This window comes from Condylostylus longicornis, unplaced genomic scaffold, assembly GCF_029603195.1.
Source record: "Condylostylus longicornis isolate FDR11 unplaced genomic scaffold, ASM2960319v2 ptg000153l, whole genome shotgun sequence".
In the NCBI taxonomy this organism is placed as follows: domain Eukaryota; kingdom Metazoa; phylum Arthropoda; class Insecta; order Diptera; family Dolichopodidae; genus Condylostylus; species Condylostylus longicornis.
This window is the reverse complement of record NW_026578121.1, coordinates 705318-717804: the sequence shown is the minus strand read 5'-3', so window position 1 is coordinate 717804 and position 12487 is coordinate 705318. Positions and strand designations below refer to the sequence as shown.

General features: G+C 25.6%; 1 protein-coding gene across 2 annotated transcripts in view; it reads right to left on the bottom strand.

The window, feature by feature from the left end:
- The window catches only part of LOC129615935 (CUGBP Elav-like family member 1), a 123795-nt gene extending 112171 nt beyond the window's left edge, over positions 1-11624 (bottom strand). Inside the window, exon 1 of one of the 2 annotated variants that reach the window (XM_055531365.1) lies at positions 11506-11624. The gene's annotated coding sequence lies outside the window, so the exon portion shown is untranslated. The remainder of the gene's footprint in view (positions 1-11505) is intronic. The other variant, XM_055531364.1, reaches the window with a different exon arrangement.
- Between the last annotated feature and the right edge of the window lie 863 nt (positions 11625-12487).

The window sequence follows — 12487 nt, the reverse complement described above, 5'->3', positions numbered from 1 at the left end:
AATATTAACTATCTGTTATACACACATGCATACCTACGTCATATATGTACTCGTATACACAGATAGATTACCAATATACCATGCGTTCGTTCTTACATTCATAATACGTGTAATGGGTTCATTTGTATGTGTATAGCTTTCCGTTTCAAATAAAGGATTATTTTTTGAACAAAATATTTTCTATTGTAAAATTTCCTATTTTTTTTTTTCCGGTTTTATGTATGTATATGTATAACAAATATGTATTGAATAAATGAAGGGTATGTGCTAGGACATACATTTTTATCATCAATAAAAATTAAAAAACTAAAACAATAAAAAATACTAGAAAACTTGAAAATTTGAGAAGTTTCTCATACTCCATTATTACCCACTGCATTGCATACAATAAGGGAGGTTAAGTGATGACACCAAATATTGGATGTCGAGTTTTCGATGGGAACGCACTTATCCATAATAGGGAAGCGTAAATTAACTATTTTTATAGAGATGACGGTCTGTGAGTACAATCGAGTATCTCAAGTTCGGCTCAACCGATTTTCATTAAATTATATATGTGATCAATTTTTGGTATATATCAGACCTCAGGGACTGAACTTTTTTGCGGGCCAATTTTACATTTCTGCGTATATAAAGTGAAATAATCAACCAATTTACCTTAAAATTTAATATTCGGGTCATCAGGGTTTGCAATTTAATATTCGGTTAAAGATCAGGGTTTGGATCTGCTAACAATTGCATTTTTTACTTAAAGTGTAAAATCAGTTTTTCATAATATTCTCCGAAATTTCAGCACTTTAAATTATATTTGGAGTAAACAGAATAACTGAACGCCTGCTAACTTCCTTAAAATTGAAAGGAAGTGTTCAAAACCTCACCATTTTCCCTGTTGACTTAGGCATTTTTACCCTATTGCTGTGTAAATATTATTTCCATCTAATATTTTTCAACTATTTTAAAATAAATTAAAGATTGAGATACTTAACCGAAATTAGTCACATATCAGTCAGCCCTGCTTTATACAATGTTATTATCATCTATTATGTATTTAAATTTTTTACTCTAACATTCCTTTATGTATACATATATGTATATATATAGATCTCAATGATTAATTATAATTATTGATATAAAATAAATTGCTTGATTTAGTCGCACCTTTCTTTCATTAGTTTAGTAAAATTTTTTATTCCAAACATTTCAAAGAATATATCAAATTGAAGTCCTCGATCTACATTGTACATATAAAAGCAGTATTTGTCGAATCCCAATACATAAATATTTGGCCAACATCTAATGATATAATAGATTTAAAGCAGGATAATTGATCCTTTGCCTTTTGCAAAATTATAGTTAACAATTGCATACTTTTAGGGGTACGGTGATTTTCAACGAGCACTAAATAAAAATATTTCTCTTTCAATCATTTATTCTATCTATCTATTTTTTAAAAAATATACATATATAAATATATTTTTTTTACATTGATTACGAAAATGCACATGTATATGTGTATATATGTATATATATGTATATTTTCTATTATTCTTTGTACTTTTACATATAGTAACTTGTAACCAGCTAAATCAGTAGCTTAATAGACTGGACAAAAGACAAAATATATGGTAAATGTTTAAGTATATAGAGTAGCATACGTTTATTCGAATTACAAAATTTTTATTTTACGAAATTTTATCATTAAATTAGAGGTGAAAATTTAGGTCTAACATTCTACTCACACAATTGAACAACTTTTCTTGAGTGGAGCTATTTTAAATTAAAAACATTTACTGCTCATTAGCGCCGCTCGAAATAAGTAGTCCGATGATAACAAAATTTTATTAATAAAATTTGAATTGAATTCACATTGTGACTCACTTCTTCTCAACATTTTAATTCATGGATTAATCAACAAGTTCAGGAAACTCTAAATTATTTCGTATTTTGCTTCATTTTTAATTAGAAAGTGAGGAGTTTATCTTAAGTAAGACCAATAATTATATTTTTCTCATTGCAATGTCAAACATGCCGAACTGCTTTCGAAATTTCATATTAGGAAATTAATATTTCTATTAAATATTATTGACCCCGGACACACTCTAACTATTCAATATAAATTTATAAAAATGATTGTTTTCCAAATTATATATAGGGAAGAAAACAAAGAAAACCTGTAACAATCAACAAAGAAAAAAATATAAAATAAAAAAAATTTAGCTTTATTTTTTATGGATTAAGAGGAGCTACACTTCTTAAAAATCTTACAAGGGCAAATTTGACCTGTAAAATTGAATTTGGGATCTAATCTGTAATTGAAATGTAAAACTACTAAAACGCCAACAATCTTTTAATATTAATGAGTGTTTTTTAATTTTAAAATTAAAAATATTCAAGGCCGAAAATTTTTTCATGCAGCCTAATCCCCGATTCTATTAATTCGACCTACCGGAGTGGAATGGCATTATCACATTTACAGTAAGCAAACATTCGAAAGTTGATTTATGACCCAAAATACTGCTTAAATTCAGGAAAATTATTAAAATAAGTTTCATAGCAATCATCTTATTTCATTTATTAAAAATTTTGCCTAAATTTATGCAATTTTTAAAAATGTGTTTGAAAATCTTCAGCTTTTCAATTTTTAGTGCACAAACATATTTTAAATATTAAACACACTGGAATTTAATGTGCTTCAAAACATGTACGCAATTAGGATATTAGGAAATGATTGTCGCACGTGCAAATTTAATAAAGTCTTGAAGACACTGAGTAACCTTCTGCGTATTGATAATTAAAATTTAGCTATGATATAATTTATAAAATTCGTGAAGCAAAACTTCATAAGCATTTTGTAATAAATAATCAAATTTACTATTAATTTTTTACAGTGTACTCTTAGGTCCTTATGTGCATGTTAACTCATTGGATATAGATAGCACATGTGTTATCAAAAAGAATTTCAACCAAAAGTAATAATCATAGTATGTTATATTTTATTTTACATAGCTATATATAGCAACAAAAGGGGGCATGAAAAATGACAATAAAGTAAAGTACCATCAATATACACTCTCAAATAATTATATAGGTCTAGAAAATGTGCACTTAAATATGTACATATACAAATATAGAACACGTATAACGGTACATATTAACCCATACATACACATACAAATATATAAATTTAATTTTTTTTTTTTTTTTTCAACTATCAAAGTATTTTTCATTAATAATAAACTGAAGTTATCTAAAATTCACAGATGGTTGAACTACTGTCTATATAGAAAATGGGGAGTTAAACACACATATATATAAGGATATTTGTGCGGTATGAAGTTAAGTATTGAAACTTCTAAGGGCTAGGGGTTGTTTTTCTTTCTGATTTTATTTTATTACTTTTCATTCTTTCTTCTTTTTTTTTCTTTTTGATTATATCATTGGAGAGTTGTTACTCAGTTGATTTGTTTGGTTCAATGATATAGAAAAATAAAAAATAAGCACACATATGTATGTATTGTAGGTTACCTATATTTTTATTATATCTACTTTTATTAAAAAGTCGACGTTCGATTTTATTTTAGAGGTCTAGTAAAGATTATTTTTATTTTTTTGTATATCAAGAATGTACTACGTCTATGCATTAAGTATTGATGTATTTATTGGAAGTGAAGGGTGATTTTTTAATTGTTATATATTTTTTAAAGAAAGAAGACAGAAAATATAAGGGCTTGACAATATTTTAGGTGGTTTTGTCATCGGGTCCATTTCTGAGTAATTTTCTCATAAATGGTCTTTCGTTTCATATATCGCCCACAATGTGACTGAATTCGTTCTACATTGTTTTCTAATAGTGCAATTGATTCCGAATTGTCAAAAAAAAAAACTAAAACATTATACTCTAGAGACATTAAATAACATAATATCGAGAGCAAATTGGCAAAGACCAAAATATGTGTAATAATTTAATTAGTTTAATTGTTTCATAATTTCAGTAACCCTTGTTCGGGCGCCAGTAATGAAAAATAGAATTCCCGTTGAAAAAACTAGATTATCACCTGTTATATATATAAAAAAATATAAATAAAGATTATATGTGTACATCATTTATAATTGAATAATACTATACATAACATACATACAAGTAGAAATTTCATATAAGTGGAAATGAGAAAAAAAAAATTATTTTTTTTAAAGGTTTACATAAAAATTTTCGAAAAAGAAAATTAAACCTTCAATGTGGAACTAATATTAATGAAAAGTAATTTTCTATATAAGAATAATGTACACATATAAACATTTAAACTCATATATACACTTAATAAAATATCGACACAAATAGATGATAACGTAGTGGGGAGATGTAGGAATATTTTCATTTTTATACATAAGGATTTCTTCTTTTTTTAAAAAATACCTTTTTTTTTTTTTTGAATTGAAAAACTTAATTGCATTATTAATGAAAAATGAATCGATTGTTTCAATTTCTTACCATTTTTATAGAAAATACATTTACATTCTTATATTGAGTATACTATTGAATTATTACCCTATACTACCCCAATATCATGAAGAAGAAATATAATATGAGTAACGTATATGAATATTTGTTCATATAAGGAAGAGAAGAAATAATAATGTTGTTTACTCTAAGAGTGATGGTATACTTCATATGTAGGTATGCAAGTGTATTTGTAAATGAGAAAATATACGTAAGAATATTAAATTTTTTTAAAATTTACAGTAAATTTTTATTATTCTTGACTTTTAAATTAAAATGGTCGCAATTTGTAAACAAATACTGGCAAAGGATCCCGGATAGCTTTTAATATGTGATCTACCAGCGAGATCTCAACAAATAACAAATACTAATAGAGATTGAAACAGTACGCAAACAATTTTCGTACATTGCCAATAATTAACCTGCTTATCACTACTTTTCACTTTATCATTCATATTTAATGTGAATAACATACCGGCTCAATCGTTGTCACGATTATTGAAAAATTAGCAAAAATAGTCTCCGTTTTTTTAATGGATGTTTCAGGAATTATGAATTAGTGGATGTTTCAGGGAGTTGAATAATGCTTGTTTTAAGCAAATATATAAGTAATTTGTTTTAGCCAGAGAACAAAATATTCATGCTTGGGCAATGGCATATTTTTAGAAAATGATGCCAGGATCTAAACAAATTGTGTGATTTAACATGAAAAATTGGAATAGACGAAATAACTGAAGCAAGTAATTCCAATTTAATGTAAGAAAATCAACCAGGTTTTACAGGTCAATTATAAAAACAGAGCAGAATATCAAAAACCCAAACCAATAATAGCATGCTGGAGATTTTATTACAGATTTTCGTCTACACCCAAGTAAAATTAATTTTCACATAAAGAATTTTTTGCCAAATCAAATGATAAAAAATCAAAAGTTTCAAAAAATTATGAACTTTCTGTATTAAGGAAATTAATATCCTTTTATTATTAATTTGTTATTTCTAGGACAAATACAATTTATCAATTTATACTATAATAATTGAAGTTGGGAGAGGGGAGGGGGGTTGACTTGTAAATATAAAATATATTTTTATTTTCGTTTATTTAATCGAAAAAATAATACAATACAATTACGATTTGCCCTACACGTATTATGTACATATTCCAATATAGAAGAAGGATAATAATTATTTCCTTTAATTTTAAAATTACAAATCCTATGTACACTTACATATCTATTGTATATATGTAGAATAGGCATACATGTAAATCTGGGCCCCAATGTAATTTGTATGAACTCAATAAAGTTTTTTTAAATTTTTTTTATACTTTTGTTAGTATTCAAATTTGACAAAACTCGGTCACTATAGTTTTGTGAATCTAAACAACATGCATATTATGTGTATTGGTACAAGTGTGTGTGCGTGTGACAAGAAAGTTTTTAATAAAAATTTGAATTAATCGGCATTTTTTTTTTTGTGTCAAACTTTTTCTCTCCCTCGTTAATTAATGAGTAGTTTTTTATTTGAACTGACCATAATTATAGTTGATTTTTTGTCAAATATATTTTATAATCTAAAATATAAGTTATAATTACTAGTCACTAACAATAATTTATTATTAGAAAATTTTTTGTTTATAATTGACATAAATGCCAAACACCATAATATAGGCATTCATTTATTAAATATATTTTGGATATAGCTGAGTTGAACTATACGGCGGCATGTAAAGTAGCATATTTCCCTTAAATGATTGAAAAACGCATTCACTATTCAATTCATATCTTAAAATTTTTCTCTAAATATGAGCATTTACTACCTAATTTTACTGCTCAATTTTAACAATTTGACAATTAACTGTCCAATTTTAGGAAGAAAATAATAGTCTACATAAATTGTTTAAAAAAAAAATTACTGATTTTTCTGATACGAACACGCATACTGTTATACTTCTTTCCTTTCAAAGAAATTTTAATAAAGCTAATAATTACAATATTCGGCCATCATGAAACTTGCCGAATATTTCAATTTCACTAACTTCATAGGGTAATAACTAAATATTGTGGCTAAAGAAAGAAAATAAGAAAATATAAAAAATTGTCAGAGTAGTGCTTAAAAAAAATCTACCGTTAAAAGAAATAAACCATATCTACGAGAAAATTTACCGTCTGAGAGAAAGCTAGGGTTTGAGTCTAAGATGAAAATGATTTTGAAAGTTTTGTCACAATAACTTGTAACAAAATCGTAACCTACGGACTTTACAAAATCGTAAACAAAATCGTAAACTTTACAAAATCGTAACCTACGGGTTCTTATAGGTTTCATGAAAATGGAGGCAGAAAAAACTGTCTTCTTTATTTTTTGTTCAAAGATGGATTTGGTTTTAAAATGAATGTTTTGTAATGAGGTACGCAGGACGGATGGATAAATCTAAAATTATAAACAAATTTTATCCTCATTTTAATGGAAATATATTAATAATATACACAAAAATTAATTTCAATTTTTATTTTATCAATAAATTTTAATAAATATCTGTACAGGACTACAGTTCTAAAAATATGGTAAATAATTACGAATATATTGTTGTTCATCAGTTTACTTATTAAATTCCTATACATATATACGAAATAATTTAAACTACAATATATAAAATGGAAAAAAATAATGAATAATTTTCAATATGTTGATTAATGGTGGAAAATCTTCAATTCAGTCTGATATTTTAGTACGTTCCGTACTAATGAATCACATCGATTTTAAATTATTACTAATTCATACATCTATATCTATATTGGGAGATTATAGATCTCCCTATATGCAACTATACAATATAGAATTTTGTAATATCCATAGTGATTTTTGGTAAACCATAAAAATGTCACTGTTTAAGGAAGAATCGAGTACGACGTACAAATTTTTTTTTGCTATTAATCAATTCCGAATTTTTCATTTTTGATTTAAATAGAAAATCTGTTATTTGTGAAAGACTCATCAAATATAGGTTCATATATTCTTCATCACATATACGGTCATTTGTGTGCATCATTTTAACAAAAAAGGATTTTTAATTAATGGGACCGTTTTATTAATCAAATATTGAAGACGCATGTTGCGCGACAAGTGAAAAATATGTTTCTTATCAAACTCTATAAAATACCGTGGTCATATTGATCATATTTCAAAAAGTTTTATACTAATCCTATTGAATATTTTGGAAACTGCAATATTTTTTTTGAAATTCTCAAAAATATTTTCAATATACAAATGAAATTTATTTAGAAAAACCACAATAAATAATGTTCTATATTATTTTTATGAACTTTAAATAGAATACAGGCAATATTGATGAAAAAATGAGTTTTTTTTTTATTACTAGCGCCAATAATTTTTCAACATCAATATGAAATACTAATGGACTATCTACTTTTCATACAGGAAAACTAAATAATTGCATAGTTTTATATTATTGTACGTCATATTGAAAACATAATATCGAAAATTAAATTTTACAAAAATTTATGTTAACATGGTATAGGAATTCAGGGTCGAAATCATACCGATTCAGGTCGATAAATTGTGAAAATTATCGTACCAAATTGTGAACTCAAACTTCTTCATACAAAAATCACAGTATTGTGTAGCTGCAGAAAAGACACGGATCAGTTTACTTTAAACATCTTAGTTTGAAAACTTCAAAAATTTAACAAGTCAGTACGCCCCTACCTTTATATACACTAAGTGCACTAAATACTCATATTTTTACTGAGTATTACCAGAATTTTTTTTTAATTTAAGCCCGGACTACAGTAGAATAACAAAACTTGAGTATCACTCATTTTTATTCTATTGCACTGGACTACAACATTACAAGTACATAATTTGATACCAAATTATAAATTTCATGCATTCAAAGAGAATTTAACTCAATATTTGTACTTGGACATTTTGAAAAAATACAATGGTGAATCATGTAGATGAAGAAATGCTAATTTCTTGGACCTTTATGCTTGAAAACGACCCAAAACGTACCTCAAGATCAGTTCAAAAATGGTTAATAGATGAAAAAATAAAAACTTTAAATTGGCCCCCAAAAATCCTCGACCCCAATCCCATTGAGAACTTCACTCCCATTGAGTGAAGTGATGTTGACAAAATTGTAAAACAAAAAGAAATTAAATATTTACGAGAATTATTTTAAGAAGTTTAGAAAGGTTGGAAAGCAACTCTTGCTCAAAGGTGCCAGCGGTTGGTGGAGAACATGCCCAGAAGTTATAAAGAACAAAGGCTATCTTACTAAATATTAAATAGTTAATATATGAATACTACATCACCGTGGTTAAAATGCGTGTCTTTTTAGTCGTGGTAATTAGTTGCGGCTTGAATTTTCTTAATATAAATGAATTGCTATATTGATTTTTTTTTAAGTTTATGAAAATTAATTGCAGTGCACTGTATGTACATCTGATTATGACTGGTTTTCTAAAATTTTTACACTATATACCCCCACAAGGAGAAAGATCATAAAGCAAAAAAATAATTAATGAGTTCATTTGTCCCAACTCACAAACATTTTATAAAAACCCATTATTTATGTGTGAATGAAAACACTATTATATACACATAATAAATATATTAATTTCTTCCTTACTACATTAACACACATCTATACATAATAATGTACAATTTTAACAGTCTATTAAATTTCTACAATTACAATAAAATTATTTGTTTTCGGACAGTAAAATTTATAATAATTTGCTAATTTTTTTTTTATTTAAATTATTAAATCACAGACATACATATATGCATACAAACATATTTATTTAACATACAAACATAGATACATATTTCTCTAAATTATGCCAAAAATTTTAATCGAATATGTCGAAAAGTATTCTCAAAATGTCATTGGCAATCAAAATTCCTTAAGAAAAATATTTAGAAAATGAAAACAAAATATTTTAAAAATGAAAATTCATTGGCCAACTAATTTCATTTAATTGTTCGTCTGGTCTGCGTTTGTTCCATTTTACAAATCAAAAAATATTAATATCGCGTACATTTACAGCAATGTAATCATTTATACGTCATGTAATAATAAAGCTAAAAGTTCCAAATTGCATTAAAGTAGAATAAATCATGGTTTTAAATTTTATTCAGATTCTGGCATGCCTAAAATGAAAAATTTTTAAAATATTACTATAAAATTTGGAGATATAAAAAACTTGGCTGTGACTTTAAGCATATCACGGCGGCGTCTTTATAGTTTCAATGTTTTTTTGTAGCTCGAGGCGATGTTGTTTAAAAATAATCAATATGGGAATTATGGAAAGAGATGATTTTATAAGTTGAAAAATATTAACAATAAGATTTGCAAAATTCCAGCTACAATTACGGCGTCATGTAAAAAAAGATGTGCTTACCACAATTCATTAATTTTTTATTTTACTTTTAAAAATAAAATAGTCAAAGTTAAATTCTATTTGGTCTACATTATAATCTTGACAAAAAATAAAACAAAATTTCATTAGATTCATAAATTTAATTGAATCATTAAAAAAAAACTAATAAAAGTTAAGATATTTCGTTACTAACTGACACATACACATTTTACGCAAATCTACGCAAGCAATGAACAAACTTATATCATATACACGGTATGAGTCATATCCTAAAAGAATAAATTATGAAATTTTGAAAATATGCTCTTCAAATTTGAATTCTATGCACACTTATTATGTAGATTTATGTATTTGCAGTCGAAGTTTTTGAATTACACATCTCAATCAAGAGTTCTACATAATTCATTAAGAGCTCTGACGTTACATTTACATAAATTTCTTCAGTATAATTTCTCAAAAAAAAATGTAGATTGGCTTATTTTGTTAACTGAAGTGTTATTATTTATCACGCAATTTTGAAACATAACCTAAATATATTATAACATACCACTTGAGATCTAAACAGAACTAACGTATAGAATTAAAATCGGGTTCAATTCAGAATAGTATTCAAACATTAGAAGTTAAATTTTCAAAATTGCTAACTTATTAAAATCGATGTGAGATTCAGAGTTGAAAACTGAGAGTTTAAAAGTTATTTACAGATGTCGTATTTGAACTTGAAGTCGAAATCTAATTTGAAAGTTAAACAAACCTGAATAGTGTTCAAATTTATATAACAGAATGAAATGTACTATTTACAAACACTTAATTTTATTCTACTAACTTGATTTTTCATTTTATTTTCAACCGAATCATCATTCAAGTTTTTGTTTTTTTTTTATTTTTAATCAATATCATTTTCGTTGTCCATTTGATATCATTGTTTACTTTTGTTGTACGTATGTACAATAAAAATTCTTTTGCTCTCTTTTGTTTCTTTTTTATATTTCATTCTTTCGTTTTGCTTATTTTTGGAAGTGTGCCAATTCAATGAAATTTTTGACATTAAGTGCATTTATTAAGAGCTAAAATAATAACAAAAGAAAGAGAGAATTTTTTTAACAGAAAATATATACACACATTCAAACATACAATACAAAATTCAAAAAGAGATCAAAAACAAAATGAACAAAGTAAAACAAGAAATGAAAGAAGAAAAAGAGAAAAGTGAAAGGAAAAATGCATAAATAAAGTTGTTATACGCATTTTTGCAATATTCAACAACATAATTTACAAAAATAAACGTATGTACACACCACACACAAAAATATTACAACATACAATGTCTATGCTTTATTAAAGTGACAAATAAGTGTAGTGTGATTGCGATTGTATGTAGATATGTTGTGTGTATAACACATAAAATAAGATCACATAAATTAAGTTGTTCGATTAGGCATTTAAATATAAAAAATAAAGAATGAGAAAAAATATTTTATAAAAAAAAATTTTTGAGACTTATGTTGAGTTTAACACTGTGGTAGAGAAAAGAACAAACGGTAAAATTGTTCTACATTAAATTTTTTTAATTTATTTAATTTTTTTTTCTTTCATTATTATTACCTATATAACATTAATTTTATTTCGTTTTTATATTCTTTTTCAATTTTAAAGAAAGACTTTTTGAATTTTTCACATTTTTAATATTTTTTTTTTAGTGTTGTCTTTTCTGGTTCTTTTTTTTTTTGTCTTTCGTTCTTTAATATTTTACCGCTTGTTTGTGTTTATATTTTAGCGGTTTTATTTGTATAGCACCGCATTTTATTTTTCAATTTTATTTTTTTTGATTTTTTTGGTTTTTTTGAGTATTTTTCGATTTTGTTCTACAGTTGAGATGCTGTTCTACAATTCTACAATGTTTGTTATTGTTATTATTTTTGTTTTTAATGATGCTCTGCCTGTTTGAATATTTATTTTGTAAACGAAACACGAAACGGCAAAAATAATGAAAACAATAATGAAAAATGTAAGAAAAATAAATATTTTTTTTTTAATTTTTTGTTTTTTTTTTTAGTAAAAATTGCAAATCATTTTTAGTCTTTTTTTTCGTTGCTTTTTTATTTTACTGCATGCTTTTGTTTTTTTTTACATGTAAATATTTTTAAATTTTATTATTGTAATTATAGCGGGCAGTAGTAACATTAATCACAGGGAAAGCAATTTATACCGTTCGTATGTGTATGTTATTAGATACGTGTTTTATGTATTTAGAGGAGCCCTAGTCGAACAAATTTGTTTTTTTTTTTTTTGTTGATTAATATCTTGCAATTTATTGTCTGCGCCGCGAGAAAATGTTTCTTTTTCAAAAATCTTTTTGCACCCCGATAAAAAACAAATTCTTTTTCGTCTTTTCACTTATCGACGCACCACTTCTTACTGATGGCGTTGTCAAAATAATTTTTGAGACAAAATTAATAGAGAACAAAACAAAAAATTCTGTTCTTATTTTTGTCTTTTGATTGTTTTTTTTTTTTTTTACTTTTAATATAAAATAAGAAAATTTTCATTTTTCTGAAAAAAAAAAAAATCATTTTCTTATCTTTTT